This window comes from Bos mutus, chromosome 1 (genome assembly GCF_027580195.1).
Source record: "Bos mutus isolate GX-2022 chromosome 1, NWIPB_WYAK_1.1, whole genome shotgun sequence".
Classification (NCBI taxonomy): Eukaryota; Metazoa; Chordata; class Mammalia; order Artiodactyla; family Bovidae; genus Bos; species Bos mutus.
Window position 1 is genome coordinate 3,441,567 of NC_091617.1, and position 12,452 is coordinate 3,454,018.

Here is a 12,452-nt window from a genome sequence, read left to right on the forward strand (position 1 = left end):
CCATTCTTTATTTACTCTTTTAGGTATGGTTTCATTTCCTCCACTTTTTAAACAATGAGATTCATCTCTCCTGTGTGTAGGTCTGATTTGTCCATTTTCACTATTTCACAGTTTCATTGTTTATGCAGACTATAACTGATCTAACCATTCTAGTGCTGGTGAAAAATGGGTTAGTTCTAACATTTGGCTACTGTGAATAATGCTGCAGAGAATGTTTGGGGACAGTTTCCTGAGTGCACATGTGCATGCATTTCTTGGGTTTATCTCTGGGAGTGGAATTGCTGATTTTTCATCTTTAATACAGAAGGAAGTTGAGCCAGTTCCACTCTCCCTGAGAATGTAAGAGTTCTTGTTTCATGTTCTCCAGGACCCCCGGCATTATCACTCATTTTCATTCTAGCTGTTCTGGTAATGAGAGGGATTTTCTGGATTTAATTTATATTTTCCTGATGAAGGCTAAACGCCTGCTCATGGGTTTCTTGGCCATTTGGAATATCCTCTTTTGTGAACCACCTGTTTAAATCACTTGTCATTTTTCTCTTTGGTTGTTGATCTTTTTCTTGTTGATGTAGTGCCTGTGTGTTAACATATTCTGTGTGTATAAAGGAGGAAGAAATAAAGCAGGGAAGTGGGAAAGAAGATGAGGGAGGGGAAAGGACCTCCCAGAGAAGGTATCTTGAATAAAGGGCTCAAATCTAGGGTCCATGTATACTCAGAATGAATGCACATTCCCATGGGAGCAAATAGCATGAGCTGGCACCATGTTCCCATGAAAACAAAATCCCATGCTAATGCCAAAAGCCAAGAATATTGTTTTTGGTTATTGAAGTCGACTGAGTCAGTAGGGTCCATGTATGTGCCAGTAGCATCTATGAGGCTGGTTAAGAGCTATATTTGATTTTTATTTGGAGCGGGAAAGGGAACTCTCTGGTGGGTGTTCCTTCAGGAAACAGCTGACCTCACACCCAGCCAACCTGACTAATTTTTGCTGATGGAAAGTTCAGCAGGGAAGGGATTACAGCTGTTCTCCAATGGGCTGAGTTCATCTGTGGCCAGCAAAGAAGAACAAAGGCTCTCAGGGCACAGGGCTTTGGGAGGAGGGAGGAGTCTGAGTCACAAACCCGAGCTTGAGCAAGGTGTGTGAACACGTTGAAGCTGAGATGGCTTATCTTGGTCATCGCCAGCCTTCTGCAAAGATCTCAAAGCGTGGCAGGTTGGGCATCATTGTAATCCGATGCTGAGAAATCCCTTTTCCCAGTAGCCAGGTGGCTGGGAGTGGAAAGCTGAGCTTCAGGGTTTCAGGTGGTCTGGTGAGGCATTGGTCAGGCCGCTTGGAGAGGAGCCTCCTCCACTCTGACCAGGAGGCACGAGTAACTCTTGGTACCTACGCCAAGAGCCATGTGTCATCCTGTGACTCACCTGCTGTGCTTCAGTGGGAAGTCTGGGAGAGTGTGAGCTGGTTGAGCGCCAGCAAGATTCTGTTCATCATGTATTTCTTTTGACTGGGAACCAACACTGCAAATAGGTTAGTATAAAATACCCACCCAATGGTTAATTATCTCAACCTGGACCTGGAACTTGCCTCTGGCAGGGGACCTTGGTTCTGCGAAAGGACACTTTGAATCCTAAAGGAAATCAGTCCTGAATATTCATTGGAAGGACTGACGCTGAAGCTTGAAACGCCAGTACTTTGGCCACCTGATCCGAAGAACTGACTTGTTTGAAAAGACCCTGATGCTGGGAAAAATTGAAGGCAGGAGGAGAAGGGGACCACAGAGGATGAGATGGTTGGATGGCATCACTGACTCTTTGGACACGAGTTTGAGTAAATTGTGGGAGCTGCTGATGGACAGGGAGGCCTGGTGTGGTGCAGCCCATGGGGTCGCAAAGAGTTGGACATGATTGAGTGACTGAACTGAACTGATGAATTTTCTTCATGTGGGTTATGCATATTCTTTGACTGTTGCCCAGTTGAACTTGCTCACCTTAGATACCTTGTTCGGTCATCTTTCTCAGATGGAGTGATGATTATCTTCCAATAACTTCATGTCAGACTCTGAAGTATGTGGCTTGCCACTCCATTTGGTCTTGGGAGGGAGGCAAGGTGCCCTGTGAGTAAGCACAGGCTTTGGGAATCAGACTCAGCTCTGTGACTTTGTGAGGTGCTGAGAATCAGTGACTTCTGGAGGTGATGAGGACAGTAGAAACAAATGCAGTGCACGTGAGGCTGCCCAGGTCAATGATGAATGTCAAGGTTATAGGCCAAGTGTAGCATTGAGGTCGGGAAGAGCCAGGCTCCCAGCCTCTGTGAGACCAAGTTAGAATTTCAGACCTGCCTCCTCCTGTTGAACAGCTTTGGGCAATTCACGTAACCCCTGTGTGCCTCAGTCTCTCTATTGGTTAAATGGGTCTAGCACTTTGTTGCACTGTCATGAGGACCAGATACAAACATTGATGAGCAGACCCCAGTCCTATGATTTTGACGGAGGTCTTCATAAATTTTCTCAGTGCTCTCAGCCTCCTGTAGCGTCACAAGTAAAATACTATGTGGGTTGGCCAAAGGTTCGTCCATCTTTTCTGTAAGGTGTTGCAGAAAAACCCGAAGGAACTGTTGGCCAACCCACATTATAACCTGTCTTACAGATGGGGGACTGAGGCTTTACAAAAATTAGAAAATAGGCCTGTAACTAGAAAAGGAATTCCTGGCCAGTCTAGGTCTGCTTTGTGGGAAAAATGCATAAAACATGCTCTGTGAAAATTAAAAAGTATATTAATAAAGCAGTAGAAAAAAAGAATAATATAAAGTTTCAATAATAAAAAACAACCGATATTCAATTAAATGGAAATGTGAGACAGTAAACACTAGGAATATAAGACATTTTCCATGGCTATATTTTCTTTCATCCTAGAACTGAACCAAACCCAATAAAAGACTGTTTATCACTCTCAGAAAAAAGTGTGCCATTTAGTATTTTCATTTGATAATTTGAATTTGAGTTGTTTTCTCCTCTTACTGTTCTAGGCTCAGATCCCACCCTTTCTGGCTTCATGTTCCGCTGTGAAATTTGGGACTGGGATGGGTTGGTGGAAGTGGAGCCATGGTGAGAGACGTTCCCTACAGGTGTAACGTCTGTCAGCCGTGGAAGCTCCTGATGTGCAAAGGTGTGCCTCGTTTTATCTTCGTGATTACAAGAGGTTTTGTTTTACAGATTGGACAATCCCGTTTTACCTCTTACAGTCAGAGAAAAATGCTGCTGGTGTATGGTCGAGGTCATGGTGATGTGACAGGGAGAATGGGCACACATTAAAGCTTAGTTAACGTGTTTAAAGTTTTGATGACTTTTTAACAGCAGTATTGTGAAAAGCTACACGTACCTGAACCAGTAGTTTGAAAGTGATGAATTCTCTTTTTGAATCTTAAAAAAAAAAATTGTGGTAAAAAATGTAACATAAAACTTGTCATTTTAACCATTTTTGTGTTTATAATTCAGTAACAATAATTACATTGACAAGATTGTGCAATGACCATCACTGTCTATGCCCCAAACTTTTTCCTCACCTCCAAGAAACACTGTTACCATTAAGCAGTAAATCCTCATTTCCCCTGCTCTTCAGCACCTGGTAACCTCGGATCTCCTCTTTATATCCATGAATTTGCCTAGTCTAAGTATTTCATGTGAGTGGGCTTTGACCTTGTCACTGTAGCATGACATTTTCAAGGTTCATCCATATGTAGCAAGCATCATCCTCCATTCCTTTGAATGGCTGAATAATATTCCACTGTGTTTATCAGACGGCATCCTGTTTATCCATTCACTTGCTGATGGACACCTTGGATGTTTTCACTTTTTGCCTATTGTGAATAATATTGCATTGAGCATTCATGTGCAAGTTAGGAATGATGCCATTTTGTATCATCTGTGGAGATATATTTTAATTTCTTGGGCCTCTCGGAGTAGGACTTTTCAAATTGGGGGATCCTCGTCTTTGACCAGGGTGCCCTCTTGACCCTTGGCATGTATGAGTGTCCCATGCCGTTACCAGGCTTCCCCCTTTTTCTTGCCAAGCTTACTACTGTAATTTGTTTGGGAGGACGCTGGCTGCTGGTGAATCAGCCTGCCTTCAGCCATCCTGGCTTAATTGCATCCTTCCATCCGAAGTTTCTGAGCCTCTTGTTTGCTAGTCTGGAGTTGAGCCAAGAAGTTTCTTGTGCATCCAGTTATTATGGTTTGCTATTAGTTGTAGACGGGATCAATGTATATCATTTTATTTATATGTGCCTTTTGTACTGTGTTGAGGTTCAGAATTATTTATGTATATGCTGTCTTGGAGCTTCCCTGGTAGCTCAGTTGGTAAAGAATCCACCTGCAATACAGGAGACCCCGGTTCAATTCCTGGGTCAGGAAGATCCCTTCGAGAAGGGATAGGCTACCCACTCCAGCATTCTTGGGCTTCCCTGGTGGCTCAAGCAGTAAAGAATCTGCCTGCAATTCAGAGACCTGGGTTTGATCCCTGGGTTGGGAAGATCTCCTGGAGAAGGGAACGGCTACCCACTCCAGTATTCTTTCCTGGAGACTTCCATGGACAGAGGCGCCTGGCAGGAGTCCATGGGGTCACAAAGAGTGGGACACAGCTGAGCGACTTTCACTTTTATGCTGCCTTTAATGTTTATTTTAGGGAATTATTTTAAGGAGGTAATACCTGAATTGGTGGAAGGAACAGCAGGTTTCAATCAATCTGGCTTCTAGGCTGAGTCTGCTGTCATTTTATTCTGTGAGCCTGAGCAGGTCACGTAACCATTCTGACCTACAAGATCGCCATCCTTGTTTCGGCGCTTATATACACTGGTCTATGACCCTTCATGAGTCTATTGCCTTACCTCGGGCCATTTACTATTCTGATATATAAGCTTGTTGCATTTCCTGATTGAAAGTAATCTTTGCATGTTGGATCTGTGTCTAGGGAAAATGGCGCCATGTGGTCTTGCTGCTGCTGCTGCTAAGTCGCTTCAGTCGTGTCCGACTCTGTGTGACCCCATAGACGGCAGCCCACCAGGCTCCTCCGTCCCTGGGATTCTCCAGCAAGAACACTGGAGTGGGTCGCCATTTCCTTCTCCAATACATGAAAGTGAAAAGTGAAAGTGAAGTCGCTCAGTCGTGTCCGACCCTCAGCGACCCCATGGACTGTAGCCCACCAGACTCCTCCATCCATGGGATTTTCCAGGCAGGAGTACTGGAGTGGGGTGCCATTGCCTTCTCCAGCCGTGTGGTCTTAGAGACCATAAAATCCAATGCTTGTGTGCTTGGAAGGGAAAGCGAACCGAGTAGATTCCCATTAGCAAGTTCTGGTATTACAGGTCCCCTGATTTGAATTGATGATGTTCCTTTCACTAGCAGAGAACTCTGGCAGATGTCAGGTGTTAGAAATGCATCTGTGGGTGTGGTCCTTTTTACTTCGCCGTTATACCCATGTGCTGGGTGTGTCCTTCCTACCCAGCTTCACCTGGACATGTTCTGGGTAATGCAGAAAATGTGAAATGACATTTACCATTCTCCTGTAATATGAAATGAAGTTAAAAGCTCTTCTTCCCCATGGAAAACAAAACCTAATACTACTTTATTGGCTGTCCTTGGTGAGCACCCAAGGCTGCTGTGACTCACTGCAGTGACCGTCGTGAGGGGACGTGCTGCTTCCTCATAGTAGGGGCTCGACAGGAAGGGCTCAAGAGGGGTCTCTGTGGACCTGGGCTCTTGGAAGGGGCCCCACTCTCCCATTCAGCATGTGACTAGTCTCAATTGTGTTGTTTTTTAGTCACTGAGGCGTATCTGATTCTTCTGTAACCCCCTGGACTGTAGCCCGCCAGGCTCCTCTGTTTGTGGGATTTCTCAGGCAAGAATACTGGAGTGGGTTGCCATTCTCTTCTCTAGGGGATCTTCCCTGCCCAGAGATCGAACCTGTGTCTCCTTCATTGGCAGGTGGATTCTTTACCACTGAGCATGAGGGAAGCTCATGTCTCAACTGCACTATCTATATCCATGACCAAAATAACAATATCAACAGAAAAACATCAAAAACATTCTAAACACTAAAACAGCTTGAGAAGCAGGCTTGGCTTATTTCCTGATTGACATATCTTTGCCTATGTTGCACCCTTTACCGTTTAGGGAAAATATTAGGCATGTGCTCCTACAAAGCCTGTTAGCCCATCCCACCCATTGTCAAAGGCATCTATGTCAACTTCCCATTTTACTGAAGAAACTGGAGGGTTTACTTTAAGTCACTTACCTGGTTGTTAGTGGAGCCTGGACTTGAAGTAGGTCTTCTTACTGCCTGTTTTTGCACCTCCTGTGAGCAAAGGAGGCCTCCCCAGTGAGAACACTCCCTGCCCCAGCTTTTGCAGGAGGCTATCGTGCTGAATGGTAAGGTTATCTTGGCTGCATGTTCTTTGGAAAGACAGCAGGACTGAAATTACAGCTTGACTTCTTATCTTGGTACATTCGTTACTCAGCAGTGATGTGACTATTTGTGCCAATAATAATTGTTATTGTTTATCGCTGTTGAGCAGAGAGATGCCTAAAAGATCCCACACCAGTGAGAACCCAGATGCTCTCACCCCCACGAACCACATGCATCTCTTGTGCAAGGCGCTTGGAGACCTTGGAACCAACTGCCTCACAGTGTGTGTAGGGGCGGGACAGCACTGGGCTCCGTGTGGGTGGAGCTGATAGGGGCTGAGAGCTCATGGACTCGTCCTCTGTCCTCCTTGTTCCCTCTTTCCGCTGGCTACCCCTCCTCCCCTCTCCCCTTCACCCTTCCAGTTACAAGTCCGGGTTTATTTACGTCAGTCACCACTGGAGTCCTGAAACTCTTAGCCTTGGCATGTGAGATAAAAGTGGTTCTGTAAAGAAATGTAATTTGGGGCAATGAAAGCCAATGGGAATTTTAAAGTCATGGAAACATATAATTGGAAGCTAGAGCTGGGAAGTCAGAGAAAATTAATTTGAACACCATCATTTATATGGTTGAGGAAATTGAAGCCTTTGGATTTCAAGGAACTTGCCGCACAGTCACTGCAGTGTATCCTGGAGGTGGCCTTTAAAGGCTATTAGAGTTTGCATGCCTTTTTCAGCAGATGGTGTATTTTTCAGGAATATTTCCACTAATTGATTTTGCATTCAGTTTTCAGATAGCAAAAATGATGTCAAGAGTTTTTCTGGGGAAGGAAATGGCAACCCATTCGAGTATTCTTGCCTGGGAAATCCCATGGACAGAGGAGCCTGGTGGGTCCATGGGGTTGCAAAAGAGTCGGACATGATTTAGCAACTAAACAACAACAACAATATAAGCACTTCAAGAAAGAGTAAAAGGAAAGAAAGAGCCTCACAGTTTGGTTGGTGCAAAGTGTAAAGTCATAAACCATTCTTTTATCAAACCAAGTTTAATGAGGGCTTTGCACATCATGGGCTTCCCTGGTGGCTCAGATGGTAAAGAATCCATCTGCCATGCAGGAGACCCGGGTTCCATCCCTGGGTTGGGAAGATCCCCTGGAGGAGGCCATGGTAACCCACTCCAGTATTCTTGCCTGGAGAATCCCATGGACAGAGGAGCCTGGTGGGCTACAGTCCATGGGGTCACACAGAGTCAACTGAGCGACTGACACTTTTCACTTTCACTTGCACATCAAGACAAGACAAGACATTGAAAGGGTGGGCTTTGGTTTCTTCTCAGAGAGAAGGAAGGCCTCTCTCGTCCAGGGCTGAATCAAGGGTTTTCAAACATGTCAGTGTCCCTGAACGCATCCTCAGATCACCAAGCGGGCTGGGTGAGATGGATCCACATTTAGACTTTCAATCAGTTTCAAACATTAAAAAATTGATTTTGGCAATCAGACGTCAGTCAACTGTGAAATGTATTTGTGAATAAGCTTCTGAATTTCCCTAGTGACATCATAGGATTAACTGGATCTGTGTTTAGATCTGTACCTGTGCTGGGGAATCATTTTATTTGGATTCAGAATATTTGACGGTGTTAATTAACACCCCAGTTGGGCTTCACCTCACTTAAGGAGCACTTTCTCCCCAGCTCTGTTGCTGACTCAGGGTAATGCAGGTGACGGCAGGTTGGTGTGAGCACTTGGTACCTTAGCCCTCCTTCCTAGCTCCAGATTTAGACCGGGGAGAGTGGCAGAGCGCTCACTGCAGGCACTAATATCAACTTTGCAGATCTTTTCAGCTCAGCCGATTACAATGATTTGGGGTTAAGCTGCTTTGATTCCTGAGCAAATTGGTTTTGAAGACCCTTGAATAGCTCATCCAGAAGAATCTTGTTTAAGAAGAGCATTTGTGTCATTGAGAACACAATTTCAAAGGAATTTTAAAAGCCAGCTATTATAGGTCTAATAAGCAAAATAGCAAGATAAAGACCTAGTAAAATCTTTGGGGAAAATTAAGAAAAAATTTTTTTCTGAGTGTAAATCCAGCTGACAAAGAAGAGAGACGTTTAACCCTTTGTGGCTTTCTTCCCCACATATCAAATATTGTTTCCAACATGTATTAACTGATTAATTAATTATAATTATGTCAGTTTAGCTAGCTCCTGTATAGATATCCACAAGCAGTATAAATACCATATAAGGGTGTCATGGCTTGTAGATTTTTTTCAAACTGGTTTTTAGGTAAATCTTTCTTTTTTCCCCACTTGTGGTAGATTACTCTTGTAACTGGTTTCATTTAATATCGTCTCCAGGTTTATCCTGACCCCAGATGACTGGTAAAAACAAAAGTCAGTTGGGTGCCCTCTACTGGTTGTATTTCTCTGTTACAGAAATGTTGCCTGTTGATGCCTGAGTTCATTGCTTGTGTAGGGCTCAGAACTGTGCTTACTTGTTCTTTTCCTAAATTCATATGAATCTGGAAAAGCAAAATGAGTGGCTTTAGAGACTGCAGGCTCAGGAGTTGGTACCTTAAGGAGGGCTCAAGTGTCTTTTGTCATCAGCTCGTCACGTGGCTTGTGGGGGACCCACAGCCTGGTACTCTTCTGTTGTGGGAGTAAGCGCTGTGGTGCAAAGAGACACCTCTCTGGGAGGCCAGTGGCCGCCACTTGGGAACTGCTCAGGCTCTGATCTTGGTCCGGGCTCGCCCTGGTCACCCATGTCAGGTCTTTGGCAATCTGTCAGCCGCTGAACGCAGTCAGCAGATTCTTCATGTGCTGTCAGATCATTCAGACTCTTGAACCCCCTGGTGCCCCGTGGATTTCTGCCAGAAGCAACTATAGGGGACTCTCTTTTCTGACCTGAGAGGTGGGTAGTTAAGTGGGGACTCCTTCAGTTTAATCCCACATCCATTTATTGAGAACCTGCCATCTGCTAGGTTTTAAGGGGGATTCAAAATGAGCACACCCACTGCCCCCTCGCACCCACCCCTCACACCTCTGAACAACAACAACGAATCTCTTTCTTATTCAAGAAAGGAGAAAAAAACATATGGCATCCTAGTTAAAAGAAGTGTTCAATACTTCTTAGGTAATGATGAGACCAGAAAAACCTGTAGGAAAGAGGTAGACTTTGTGATGCTTACATTCTTTTTGCTGTAAGTGATTTGTAACTTGCTTTTCGGTAAGCTGTAATGAGATTAAACCTCCTTCCTGTTCTCAGTGGAGTGTCTCCAGCTAGTGACTGTCTATACAGAGATGACTGATGTGACCGGGATAAGCCCGACCCTGTGTATCTTTCACAACTCTTTCACTTTGCACCTGATGCCTCCTTGCCCAGCCATGCAATGATTCTCAAGCTGATATCCTGGCTTTCTGTCATCTTCCTCTCAACCCTCTCTTGATTATCTTCATCCAAATTCAACAGAAGTTGGTTTTGTGAGTTGCATGAACCCCAAATCGGTAAACTTTTTTCCTGATCTGACCCCAGTGCCCAGTTTCTTCTGAGCTCACACGACAGCCATCAGTCATCAAATGCTACACAATGGGAAGGAAGGAGAAATGCTGTTGTGTATTGTCATAAGCCCCAGGAGAGTCTCTTTATAATATTGGTGATCATAGATGGAATGTCCATTAAGTGACAGTGGATAGCAAGACCTCTGTCAGGGTCTTGCTGACAATAGCAAGCACTATTGTTTTCTTGGGCTGCATAACCCTTTGTTGAAGGGGGCTTTCCTGTGCATTTTAGGGTGCTTAGCAGCATCCTTGACTGACACCTATTAGATGCTAATTGCACCCCCAAGTTGTGTCTCCAATACTGCTAAATATCCCCTTAAGGGAAGTCACCTTTTGGTAAGGACCATTATCCAAATCCGGGACCAAAACCACTATCCACATCCAGGACCACTGCTTTCCTTTCTCATTCTGCTCCTTCAGAAGTCTTCATGAGCATTCTCTTGGTTGTTTGCTTCATTTATCAGACAGTCTTTAAATGTATACTTATGCTAGCTTTCCATGGGGTCGCTGAGGGTCGGACACGACTGAGCAGCTTCACTTTTACTTTTCACTTTCATACATTGGAGAGGGAAATGGCAACCCACTCCAGTGTTTTTGCCTGGAGAATCCCAGAGACAGGGGAGCCTGGTGGGCTGCCATCTATGGGGTCGCACAGAGCAGCAGCTTCTCAGCAAGGTACTGGGAATATATAAATCAACTAGGCATCTACTTCTTACTCATTTTTGAATCAGTTTTGACCAGATTGTGGTTTTTACCATTTTGATTTTTAACATGATTATCTTGAAAATTCCCTTTTCTGAGTAACTGCTCCCAGCCTGTGTCTCTGACAGGCACTTGAGCAATTACGACCTCTTTAATGATGAATGTTGTGTTTCTATTTCTGTGGCCTGTTTGTTTGAAAAAAGTCCCTTGCAGCAGTGGGTCAGTATCCTTGGCTTTTAACACAGCTCTTAACCTTGTAAAATGATAATGTGCTATTAATCTATCAATTTCATCCATGAATGCTTCAACTCTTTCAGACAGGGCCTCTTGCTTGTCATTCCAGATATCCTATTTTCTTATACTGTGATTTCTTTCCTTCTCTTTAACTGGCCACCTGAGGCTTCATTTCATGTGTGGTCCTTTTAAAGTTTTATTTAAGTGAACTTTTGTTTGGGAACCAAGAGCAAGCCCAGCTGAAAGATACCACTGGACTGCTTTCACGTGAGCTTTGTTGGCTTTATGTCCTTTAGAATTTTTAGAAACTGTGATATAGAAATTGCTCATGGGAAATCAAATTAACAGCAGTTATATTTCAAAGAGGAGGGGCAGGGGGGTGCATTTCAGGGAGGAGTTCCCAACAAGATTGGGAATTTTAAGTTGTCTGGTTCATTATATTATTTTCAAATATATTTTTGTATACCTGAAATATTTTGTAATAGGCTTTAAAGGAAAAATAAGCAGCTGAAAGTGTTTTTTTTTTTTTTCTGTCCTCGACTCTTTTAAACTAGATATTCATAAAATTAGGTCTCCACTTGCTGAACTACCCATATTCCTGCCGGGAAAGAGCGGGTACTGCGCAGTTATTTAAGATTTATAGCCTCTTAAATCCGATAAGAGGCACTGCTTTCTTGCCACGTGCTTTCGAAAAATAGACTTTCTGCAGGGCGACCAGGTTCGTCTGTAAAATGGGTAAAACCTGTTAGGAATTAATTTCCCCAAAGGATGCGAGGAGCTGGGCGCTGGGGAGTCCACGGCGTTGCGCACACCAAAGGGGAGACGAATTGGAGGAGGCGGAGAGGAGGGAGGCGACGGTGTGCGGGGAGGAGCCACAAACCCTCTTCTACACACCCAAATGACCAGATTCATCACAGCACGAAACTTCACAAGGTAACGCCCACTCCCATCGCCTGGAGCCCGGGGAAGGCTGGCTGCTTCCTCATTTCTGTTACTGGAAGTTCTGAGAGATGGGAAGCAAGACGCGAGCGGCATGTGCGCCTCGCTGAGCGACGGTGAGCTTGAATTTCAAACCCGGTTCTTTTCATCGGCAAATTTCTTTGTGTTGGGAGGTGTGGGCCAGCCCTGGGCGGCGAGAGGCCGGATGGGAACCCGGGCTCCGCAGCTGCCGCGCGGGGACCTGTGCGCCCGGGATCGGCGGGGCGCGTCTCCGCGCTGCGCTGGGGCTGCCCGGGGACACCACCAAGTGGGTTCTGGTTCTTGGGGAAAGGGGTTCGGGGTTTTGAAAGCGATTCATCCCCCACCCTCTTCCGCGCTCGCCCCGTCTGTAACCGAGGATCTCACTGAATCTGGGTTCTGGAAGGAGATGGTGGGATCCTGTTATCCACCAAAGATGCGCCGTGTCTCAGGCTGCCCTGCCGCGCGTTCAGTGTCCACGTCTTTGAAAATGAACCCCGTGAAAGTCTCGGGATTTTAAGTGACAAAAACTTCCGAAGGAATATTCCGAAGCTGTGGTGCTAACAGGCTCCTGGGTGGGAATTCTGGAGTGAAGCCTGGGAAGTCTACGTTTC

The 12,452-nt window shown here is 45.1% G+C and overlaps 1 protein-coding gene across 7 annotated transcripts in view; it reads left to right on the forward strand.

The window, feature by feature from the left end:
- The window catches only part of TIAM1 (TIAM Rac1 associated GEF 1), a 464,589-nt gene that overhangs the window by 213,357 nt on the left and 238,780 nt on the right, over positions 1–12,452 (forward strand). Inside the window, exon 1 of one of the 7 annotated variants that reach the window (XM_005911201.3) lies at positions 11,801–11,936. The exons of 4 other annotated variants lie outside the window; for them this stretch is intronic. The gene's annotated coding sequence lies outside the window, so the exon portion shown is untranslated. Of the gene's footprint in view, positions 1–11,800; positions 11,937–12,452 lie in introns of those variants that run through there. 2 more of the 7 variants (XM_070367224.1, XM_070367235.1) reach the window with 2 other exon arrangements.